This window comes from Micrasema longulum, unplaced genomic scaffold, assembly GCF_059751315.1.
Source record: "Micrasema longulum isolate JH-2025_06_02 unplaced genomic scaffold, ASM5975131v1 h1tg001854l, whole genome shotgun sequence".
Taxonomy (NCBI): domain Eukaryota; kingdom Metazoa; phylum Arthropoda; class Insecta; order Trichoptera; family Brachycentridae; genus Micrasema; species Micrasema longulum.
The window spans coordinates 112923-125277 of NW_028279028.1; the positions used below are offsets into that span (position 1 = coordinate 112923).

At 32.1% G+C, this 12355-nt stretch overlaps 1 protein-coding gene across 3 annotated transcripts in view; it reads left to right on the top strand.

Annotated features, from left to right (window-relative positions):
* The window catches only part of LOC148273735 (formin-binding protein 1-like), a 180848-nt gene that overhangs the window by 25342 nt on the left and 143151 nt on the right, over positions 1–12355 (top strand). The window lies entirely within an intron of this gene.

The following is a 12355-nucleotide window of genomic DNA, read 5'->3' on the forward strand; positions in this document are numbered from 1 at the left end:
TTTACCTATAGTCCTTAAAATATAACTTGATTAAAATGACAGCTGTCAAACTAATTTCATTAGTGATGGGAAATTACTGATCACTGATAAAATCGATTTTATCAGTTTTTTCATGCAATTATGAAACTCTGTTTCCGAAAATTGATATAAATACGCAAAAATAAGACATTTATACTTTTTTCATGAACAACATCAAATGATTTATTTTTTTATTCGATCAATTTGTCCCATCTCTAACGTTTTTGCAAAATAATGTAACCTTTTAAGAACGTGGTTAATAATTGGGTTTATTTTTATTTTTTTTAGTTTTAATGCTGATTTTATATATTTATGTTGATTTATGTGTCAAGCATTGTATTAAAAAAATAAATAACACGCCAGATACGAATGATTTTTCGAATGATAAATAACTCCTTAGACGTTACTACAAAGTTATGTCGTCACTTTTTCTGACAAATATCATTCTAATCAAGCTATATTTGAAGGACTATAAGACAGGCATTTTAAGCAACCTGTACAAGCATCCCTTCCATCCATTTTAAAATGGTAACCCTACCACACACTCACAGCCGACCCTGACTTATAGTCCTTAAAATATAGCTTGATTTAAATGACAGCTGTCAAACTAATTTCATTAGTGATGGGACTGATCACTGATAAAATCGATTTTATCAGTTTTTTCATGCAATTATGAAACTCTGTTTCCGAAAATTGATATAAATACGCAAAAATAAGACATTTATACTTTTTTCATGAACAACATCAAATGAATTATTTTTTTATTCGATCAATTTGTCCCGTCTCTAACGTTTTTGCAAAATGATGTAACCGTGTAAGAACGTGGTCAATAATTAGGTTTATTTTAGTTTTTTTTAGTTTTAATGCTGATTTTATATATTTATGTTGATTTATGTGTCAAGCATTGTATTAATAAATAAAAAAATTAACATGCCAGATACGAATGATTTTTCGAATGATAAATAACTCCTTAGACGTTACTACAAAGTTATGTCGTCACTTTTTCTGACAAATGTTATTCTAATCAAGCTATATTTGAAGGACTATAAGACAGGCATTTTAAGCAACCTGTACAAGCATCCCTTCCATCCATTTTAAAATGGTAACCCTACTCACACACTCACAGCCGACCCTGAAAATTAAGTATTTCATAAAATACCACTTAACTCGACATGAATATTTTATTTAAGTCTGTTCTATAATAATCTCAAACACAGGAAAAAAATTACTTACGTTGTATTCAAATTAAGGCGACGTTATATAATGTATTGTGAAGAGTGCATTGTCACCCCAGTAGCTCAATTACAAATAACTATCAACGTGCTTAAAAACATGCTAAGCATTTGAGCGATCACTATGAACAATAATGAACATGCTTAAGTTATCGCAGTCATAAGTCAACGCTCGTGTCGGTTTGTTTTTTGTTTTCCTTGTAAATAAATACAGTTCATTGGTGAAAAGTCGACGTTTACTATTAAAAATAATACAATATATTGCATTTGCAAAATAGTAAGGAGTATCTAATTAAAAAAAGTTAAAATTAAATTACAATAACTGTGCGGACTGCTTTTCTTGGGGATGGCTTGCCAACCGCCGGTTAAATGCAATGAAAAGCATGATAAATAAATAAAAATAACAGTTTTGGAATATTTTCCATATTTACACCGGTGAAATTCAAATATGTGATTGCGCAGCAGGATTATACGTCGCGAAACGTAAATATTCTGACATTTAATATTAGGTGTTCACGGATGTTCAATTGTGATCGCGAATACGATAAAAAACATTGTTGAGAAATTGTTATCACGTCGCTTATTAGCACGTCGATAGTTATTTGTGATTGAGCTTCAGTGGTCTCACCATCGCATCGTTTTAATAAATTTATCTTAATTGTATGCATTTGATTACAGCTTATCGCGAACACATTTTGTTTTGCTTTCTTGTATTATTCAGCTTAATTTATACCAATAGCTGTGAAGCAGAGTGCGTGCGCTCAATACTTAAGCCCTGCATACGCGACATACGCGTACGTTTCTTGTTTAAATATGAAATATGCAACTTTCTAGTCGATACCCAAATGGGGAGTGCCTTCAGCCGAAAATATATTTGTTAATACTCTTGACATTTTCTTCATCGCCGTCGTTACTATTGTTTTAATAATTATTAAGTATATTTTAGTCGCATATTAATCAGATGGCTTAATTTTATTTGTTTCACGCATCTCCGAATCTAGAATTGAACCGGCATATAGAACATTCCGATAGCATTAATTTACCTATCTAAAATTTCTTTGATTCGTCATCAAACAGACCCGTATTCTCGAATAAAAATTCTTCACACGTCTTTATAAATTCATTGCTAAAAATACCTCATGTGTGGCACATTTTTAGTCTAAGTCTAAATGATTTATTATTAAATAATAATACGTGTGTGTGTATGATTACGAATGCATTACGAGTGCCCTGACTCAGCGTGGATTTTCTAGCGAGTTGGGGCCAGTTCACAGGCATGCACAGCATGATTGTGTCACTTTAAACTGTGTCTCTGTCCCTAATAAATGTATGTACAATATTATTAATAAATACCAACAAAAAAACCGAATAGTGCAGAGCCAATTCCACCGTATAAACAAAAAATAGATAGTAATTTTATTTTCGTAATCAATATAGAAATAACTTATATCGAGCTTTTATATAAAGGAAATATACAAATGGTTTTAACAGAACGGAAATGATTTTTTGCAGGTTTTTTTTTAAATCAAAAATAAGACTATTATCTACTAATTAATAATGTTTTTATCTAGCATGGCGATCTTAGCATTTTTAGCCAATGCGTGTACAGGGCACAGAGACGAGTGGAGCCACCCTGCGAAGTGGTTTGGAGAAGCGTATATTGTAGTTTAATAGAGCGACTCTGAAAGGGACATTGAAAGTTGTATATGTAAATATTTGTTCGCGCTCTTTCTTACTGAATTTGGTAAGTAGAGGAAGAAATATATTCAATTTGTAATGAAAAAAATAATTGCTTGCTTGTATGAGTGAATCCGAAGAAATACATTTATTTTTTAAAACGGATTCGGGTATGTGGTGGATGCTTTCAATGTAGCTTAAAAGAACAAAAACATTACTTTTTAGTATGAGCGAAACCGATCGGAAAACTCGCGGTCTTTAAAACGGTTTTTGGGTATCCGGAGGGGGAGTGTTTTCTGTGTAGCGTAAAAGGCGTTGTCATAGGCTAATAATTGTTGTCATAGAAAAATAAACAGACAAAGTGCATGTCATACGTTTTATTTATTTTAAACTTTTGTACAATGCTGTGCAATGCAATTTTAAGATATGAACATTTAAATTATATATTTATTTCCATAAATGCGCTTGGCGGATGAATACTGCAAAGCATTTTTTCAACCAACCAAAATAAAAATAATTAAGAAAAACATTTAAACAGTCAACAATAATATGTAAATATAAATCACAAATAACATATTATAAAATAATATTCATAACGATAGGGAGGGGAGTGTGGAAAACACTATCTCTTTTTCAGGATTTTGACCTGAGAGTAGCCGTCAATACGAAAATACTCTTCCAGGATTCTGGTTATATTTCACACATAGAACTGTATCCTTCATCCTCGTGGACATTAAACAATAATTTTATATCTAATCACTTATTTATTATTTCACGCAGTACAAAAAAAAAATGTAAAATTAAAATACAAAGCACAACAAATTCAGTGACAAACATTGAGAAAAAAAACATAAACTTAAACCCATAACTCTTAGGTTCACTGCTTCGCTATTTTTCCATTATTATATTACTGTGAGAAGCATTCCCGTGCAGACTTTACGCAATAAATTTTATGTGTACTTATAAAGTGTTCGTACACATATAATTGATCTGCGTATCACCAAGTTGTGTAGAATTCATTACATGTATGTAATTTTTCCTTAGAACTTTCACCTGTTAAAACCAATTGCATAAACGTAATTTTGTTAGTGAGTTTCGGGTGCGTTTGTTCTTACATAATTATTTATTTGTAACCTGCTATACAAATTGTAGTCCTTATGTAGTGGTATTTATAAATTAATTTGATCGGGGCTTCGCAAGATCATTAGTATTTTATACGACTTAAATAGCCGACTGCTCAGCACCAGTAACACATTCTTAGCGTGTTTTCTTAATCACTCCACTTACATTTTTCGGATTTCACAATACACTAAAATATAAAATCTTGTATTTATTTATTTACAATATATAATATATTTAATAGACTGGTGTAGGCCAATGTTTGTGCATTTTTTTAAGCTTTAGGCAAATATTGCCTGTACATTTGATCTGAGATGATAATAAAAATCTATGATTGTACAAAGGTTCTCAAGTGATCAATCATTCAAAAAGTTTAATCTATAAATACTTTGATGCGTAATTGATTTGAAATAATCCTTATACACCCGCGGAAAAAATGTTTTTTTTTTAATTCAATGCATTGGAAAAAGTGGACTAAAAAATTACAGGATGTGATCCAAAGTGGAAAAGGCAGTTTTACGGTCGTTCAAATGTCACCCTTGTTTTTGTGTTGCAGATTTTTTTTTCAATTGATAGATTTTATAAAGCCATAAAATAAGAATCGTAATAATCTAAAAGATTTCTATGTTTTTTATTTTAAAACGCCCTTATTAATAGTTTATGGTAGAGTTTATACTTTTTATTAATTTTATTTATATGAGCTCTCATCTATGATTAGTGGAATCTATAATTGGTTTTGTTACGTCTTATTTTTAAGCGAGAATTATTTTTAGTGTGATGTTTAACTCGTCGTAATCGTAACGACGCATGTGATTTTTTGACACTTTATGTCACAACTTAGTACCAAATTATATATACATATTATATACGGCCTAAGCCAATTACAACAGTTACATGAAGAAACATAAATGCAAGAAACTGAACAAAAAGAACATTAAACTATTTAGCAAAGACAAACAAGGGCAAAACAATAATTGTATACAATATATTAAAAAAAACGAAAGACCTAAAACTTGAGCTAAACCATGCCAATCCAACTTCATCCCACACTGTTTAGTCGCGAAGAGATCTACGAAAAGCCGGAAGATCTATCCCAAAAAATTCCAAGTCGTGTGATGAATTGACTAATCTACACATTCTGGACATTGGGGCATAAAAACCAAAGTTGCTCTTAGAAGATTTTATAAATAGCAGATTTTGACTTCTGGTGACACGGTTGGGAACATGAAAAGAAATTGATTGCAATAGAGATGGGACATCACTTAAAGCATTAAGTATTTTGAAAATGCAAATAAGGTCCATCTCAGTTCTACGTTTCTCCAATGAAGACAGATTAAGAGATTGCTCTATTTCAAAATAGGAATAATTACCCCTTTTTAATTATCATTTGATACTTGGATTAGTTTCATATATTCCGTATTTTTCAAACCTGGAAAATAAAGCCTTTATATAACATTTTCAGATCAAATGTAAAAGAAAGGCAATGTCGCATTTTTTACACATTCGTCGTTCTACGATCCCGACGAACTGGAAAGTCCGACGTGTGAAGTAGATACTCCCCGTACAAAGTTACGAGTTACTAGTTACCCAACTTAAGATAGTTGACACGACGAAGTTTGATGTGTTTTTGTCACTCACGGGTAAGAAACAATACGCGCACATTCCGTCAGCGTAATAAGCTGGGAAGGAGAAGCGAAATACCATCGAGTTGCTCTCGCTAATGGGGACGCTTGGGAAAGGACTTCTCACTGTCGACAGTCTTAAAGTGACACTATTTCTCGATAATATTGTTAATTTCTTTGGCACCAATGAATTTGATTCTCCTAACGATTGTCATAATATCTAGAAGTTAAATAATCTTTTTTATTTCAGTTAATATGATTGTTTTGACTTGTGACGTTGCAGTAGGGTAATCGGAAAGATCCACATTGACAATAGATTTGAATGATATATGATATGTATCATGTCAAGATATTTACACATTCTGCAGATACGATCTGTATTGTAGTGTTATCAAAACCGAACCGAAGTTTTCCAGCTATTTAATAAGTTATACGAGACGTATTGATTGCCGATCTAGGCCGATTGGTCCACGCACCAGCCACCAACTCTAAAAGAGTACTCAGCGTACCACTTTCCCGTGGCATTCTTGGCCGAATCCGGACCGGCCACAGCCTGAGGGTAGTGACACAGCTGTGAGCCAAAAGCCGTGAGCACACCAAGGTCAGGGGGCACCCGTACTTTTCTTGCACTAGTAAAAAATAAATCATTAAGTGATACTTGTTATTCCTGTGTAATTAGATTTATTTTATCCAGCGTGATGGGTACACACTGTACACATGGCAGTACTGTGGATCGATAAGTGACATTTTATATTCATTTAGAAATGTCGTTTGTTCTTCAAGACTACATATTTGTTCTATAATATGACGCTTCCAACCAACTGATGATGATGTTGTCACTAAATAAAGGTATTATTTAGTTAATTTAAGTTTTTTTCATTTTATTGTTCAAAAAACTTATATTTTTAAAAAATACTTATGTTGTATTATTTTTTTAATTATTATTATCTAGTTATTCTCAACGTTACTGTGTTATATTTATATTTAGAACATAAGATTTTCTCATGGTTATTGTTATATTTTATTTAGAGATGTTATTTTTCTTTTTTACTTTTTGTTTTTTGTATTATATCTTCACTAAATTTTTTACTTTTAATTATTCTTTTATTTCATACTATGTAATATTGTGCACTGCTGTGATTATTTCTGTAAATATTTTTTTTTTGTAAAAGTTTCTTTGAACCGTTGATGTATAAATAAATAAATAAATTGTAAAACTATTACGTTTGGACTTAATAGCTCTAAGGATTATTTTTTTTACATACTAAAAAACACACAATTTGTAAATATTCGTTGATAAATTAATTAATTGCGCAGTTTTTTTGAAATTTCAACGTTGATTAAAATGTACATATTAAATACACACGTCTTCCTCTGGAACTATTCAAACGAAAATGACGAATTAATTTAAAAATAAATATAACTTCAATCTCATATTTTACACCGCAACCGTAACCGGCATTTGTTTACCTCTGTTAATTTCTAAATTATTCTAGAAAGGTTTAAAGAGACAGATTACAAAAGATGTGATTTGCCGATACGAAATAGAAAAGGGTGAATTGGTCTCGAGTCAAGATCTAACAATATTGAATTACAAATAATCGAGACTTAAAATAAACTACTAAATACTAAGTAATAACCGGTCATAACGCCCCCAGTTACCTATTAATCATTAGTAGTAAAAAAGAGCCTTGGTAGGTATGATATTGTATTGTGTATGTGAGTATTAATTCGATTTTTGGGTGGTCAGTATTTGCGGGAGAGATCTTGTTCAGTACATAAGTAATCATGCGAATTAAATAGGTTGTTACACTTTTTGCTTTAACTCTCGTGTGGCTATGATGTCACATGATACAAGACTTGATATATCTTTCTAATTTTTCAAAATAATGAAGTTTTATTTTGCTACAATAGGTCTAAATTATATGCTTTTTATTGTTTCTACATGTATATAAAAGATGTAAATATTTTTATAATGTTTTGTTTATTTTTTAAAATATTACTTACTATGTTTGTGCTTGCCAGTATAATTTTTGTAAATGCCCCTTGGGCGTATTCTAAAATTAAATTAAATAAAAATAAATAAATATTATTGTTTTTATAAATTATGGAAAATAGTTTATTAAACAGTACAAATTATATTAGTTAATTTTTAGTTTTTGAATACCTGTATTTCAAAATATCTCGTCTTTTGCTTTATGTAACACGATGTTGAAGCACCGTTTGCATAGGGATTTTTTGCAGCAACACCCCTTTAAAAGTCTATTTTACACTATAGTTTGTTAAAAGCCTTTAAGACTTGCCAACTTCGGTTTATATGTCATATTAACATTTCTTCGCCTAAAAATAAGTGTCACTAAAAATAATTAATAAAAAATATTGATTTTAAAAACATGTTCTACCATAAAAACAATAAAATATAAATCTGACCATTTATCAGCACCTGTCTGATGTCTCCCGGTCATTGGTAAACATTTTAAAATTAAAATTAGTAAAAAAAATATTTCAAAAGCTGCTTTTGAGTATAGTAATTGAAATGTAGCTCTTTCCATTAATAAATATAAATACAGAAACTTGATTTATTTCAAATACAACTTCTATGTACAAAATACATATTGAGCGATTTCTGTGAATCTCTTGTAAAATTAGCATTATTATTCTAAATAATTGGGAATAATTCATTTGTAGTTTTGTGCTGCAAAATAAACTCATTATTGACTACCTGCAATGATTTTCCATGATTTATTAGCTTACGTGTTATGATATTCACTTGCAATAATAATTATTGTCAACTTGGTTTTTGATTGATTGCAATTATTTTTTTAAAGAGTCATTGACGCATTTCTGGTCGTGTGGTTACAAGGGGAGATCCCAGCAGAGTGCTCGTACGAGATTTTCCTGAAATTTGAATTATTCAATAAAAAATAATAAAATACGGCCCCAGTAGTGTTCAATCGGTTGGGGTGGTGCAAGTGACACAGTTTTAAATAGTGTATTTGTTGCACAAAAATCCATAATTAAAATAATACTCAGTGTCGCGATACAGACATCTACTGAAGAAATATTCCATAAATCACAACTTATGACACCAAAACAATTATAAGCTAAAACGATACTCACTTATAGATTCAAAAACTACTCTTACTCAAATGAAAGACATAACCCCCACAATACATCACATACAAATAATATAATCACTAGATCCTCAACACAAAGACAACTTACAAATACAAGCTAATACCACTTTCGGACAAAGGGATTTTAAGTATTATTCAATTAAAATCTACATCCTACTTCCACTATCTATTAAAATAATTAGTAACGTGAAAATGTTAAAAAAGGCTATAAAAAAGGGATAGTGGAGCTAGGTAGAAGTAAAATGGATTGTCTCATTCGCCCATACCAATATTGAATCAACTGCTTCACAAGTGTAAAGCTTATGTTAGGTTTTTGTTATTTTCATTGTGTGTTTTGTTATATAAATAATATAGACGTACATAAATACCTTGTTTTTAAAACTGTCTTAATATGTGTTAATTATCTTTGTTTTTTAAGTTAGTCTTCTTTGTTTATTCTCAAATATAATTTTTAAAAAGTATATTGTTAAGTGTCGTCAGCACGGGAAACCCCAGTGAGGTCACATTATTTTTATTATTAATAGTTTGTAAGCAAAAAATATGAATAAATAAATAAACACTGCAAAGGGAACATAGTCAATAAAGGCGAGTGGTGATTAAATGTGTGATTAATAATTAAATTGTTCTGAGAATTTAATTTTTAGTGAATTTCTATTACAAACTATATTGTAAGCTAAAATATGAATAAATAAAGAAATAAATGTCCTGGGTGGACATATTAAGTTCTCCATAACGAAAGCCATTTTCAGAAGAAGCGTACAAGTTTGGATTTTGTTTAAGGAAAAAGACCATTGCAGGAGACTTCTGCGAGATATTCTATAGATTTATATACTTTTAAGCGTGTTGTCCAGATGTTAATGGAAATGTATGTTTTTGTAATATTTTTTTATGTTTGGTACTGTTTATTAATATGCATGCTTTCATTTTTCATTATGTTGTACCCCGACTCTACACAGGACTCTTGGCCTCATAGAGTTAGGGATACGTTATTATTTTTTGTAGTATATGTATATATAGACAGGCGCCGTGGCGCAGTTGGTTTTTTTATTTTTATAATAACCCGCTAAGCCTTTATTTTGAGGCTCGTCAGCAGGTGGGATAAAGAGGATATGGAAGAAGTAGTGAAAAATACTACACAACACCCAGACCAATTGAGAAGAAAATCTTTCTTGGATTTTTTTTCTTGCAACTGACGGGAATCGAGCACGGCCAACTGCGAATCTGGCGTCGCGGGTTTGACTCCCGCCAGTTGCAAGAAAAAAATCCAAGAAAGATTTTCTTCTAATTAGTCTGTGTGTTGTAGTGTATTTTTCATTACCTCCTTCCATACCCCCTGTATCCCACCTGCTGACAAGCCTCAAAACAGAGGCTTAGCGGGTTATTCCTTATAGAAATATATATATTTATATAAATAAATAAATTCTGCACTACTCGCCTTTATTTTTAATTCGTAGACTGCTCTTAGTCAAACCGGTTTCTCGCGTATTATGCAAAGGTGGGCTTTGCAGAAATCACGAGTTTGTCATCTCGTATAGATGTGTGCACGGAGCTTTATATTCCGTATCTCTCGAGTACGCGACGGACGCGAGGAATATTTCCAAGACGCGACAGGACGACACGACAACTTCCGGCGTGGCATTCTCCTCCTCTTCTTCTCCTTCTCTCTCGTCCGTGGGTTTATTGGCAATACCAGTTTGGCGAGAGATTTCGTTCTGGACCAGTTTTTTAGAACTCGCCAGATTCCTTGTTATTGTTTCAAATATTAAAATACCCTATTTTTCGGTGTTTTTTTAAATAATTTTACCGGAACAATCGCCGTTTATTATATCTCCTTGGTCTACTTTATTTGCATAAAAGAATATATGGGTGGTGACATCATCGCTTCGAGCGTGTTTTAATCAAGTTGAATATCATGTGTTTTGCTTTAGTGCTTAGAATAATAATACCCCACCGGCTAATAGAGTCGCCTATATGGACAAAAACCATTATATGACGAATCGACTACGAAGTTAGTACAGCTATACAACGAGCTGTATATACTCGGGCCGAGAATCGCAAGTGCAAACCGAAACCGTACATTACAAGTTGTTAAACTAGAAACCAAACCAACAATTTGGAACGCTCTTGTTTTGTACAATAGAGCTGAAGGGCTTCTCTTTCAGCGTGAGCGAATTATTACTCAAAGGTTTTACGTATACATATTAATATATATTATCTTACTGAATGCCATTCAACAGAATACTCTTATATTATATTTTGGTTATTATAACTATGTATTTATAAATCATACTTTACATAATTTTGTATAATATTCCCAGGAGTCTTTAGAAAACGTCATCTAGTGACAAGTGACAAGCATATAATAATATATTGACGTATTTTACACTTAAAAAAATATATTTACAAAAGCATAATACAAACATATGTTATCGATAAAATTATTACAAACTTTTTTTAAATTCATAGCTTTAAAAAGTATTAAAAATGACGTAATACGCAGTCTCTGGTTCAACTGAAGCTACTACTACTACTACCATGACGCCATTTCCTCGTAGGGGTAGGCAGAGAGAATGGACCGCCACACACGTCTATCCTGGCATATATTCTTAGCTTCTTCCACATTCATACATCTTGTCATACATGCCCTTCGGTTCTGTCTGCTTTTGACATGACCAGACTTAAGATTTTGGTTTATCTGATCATGCCACGTCTTCCTTGGTCGTCCTCGTCTCATGTTACCGCTCATTTTCGCCATATATACTTGTTTTTACCATTCTTTCGTCGTCCATTCGTTCTACGTGACCTAACCATCTCAGAGACCCTTTCTTAATCTTAACAATTACACTTGACTCAGATTTGCACTCTCGCCTGATTTCATCATTCGTAACCCTGTCATGATTTATTCAATGTACCTACTTCTAGAAGGAAAAATAACCACTTAATTCACATTTATCAATTACCGAATCTTATTTTAATAACGCCTTTAAATTTAAATGAAGTTTTTCGTACACATGTTAAGAATGTCGTTTATGTTATCTGTTTGTTTCATTTCTACATTCTGGCTCTTGCCGTATAATAATAATTACTGCGTTCGTATTTTATCACATCTCCAAGATATTCGTTGCTAGATGACCACACAAATACTAACACATGTTTTCAATCGGCTGTAGTAAAAGAGCTAATTGTAATAATTATGTAAAGCCCGGTTCCAGCTATCAGCGACAGTGTTTCGGAAACAATGGTCTCTGCCAGCTTTTGTTTTTTTCCGCCTTTCTGTCCAGTTGTCCGGTTCGTCGACCCTTCCTCCCCTTTCTCGCATCGCCCATGTCTGTCATGCCGTCATGCAACTCCAGAGTGGTTCGCGGAACTATGCCCAACCCACCTCGCGAACTTTTATTCTCTTTTCAAAACTGCCTCCACTCCGTTTTTTGCATATTTTTGTGACTTGTGTCGAGCAAACAAATAATACCCTGCAAATCAAAAGGGTTTTCGTATTCCTCTCTGGAAACTTGTGACTTTATTCCGGAGCGTTAAATTTACAGACTCTATA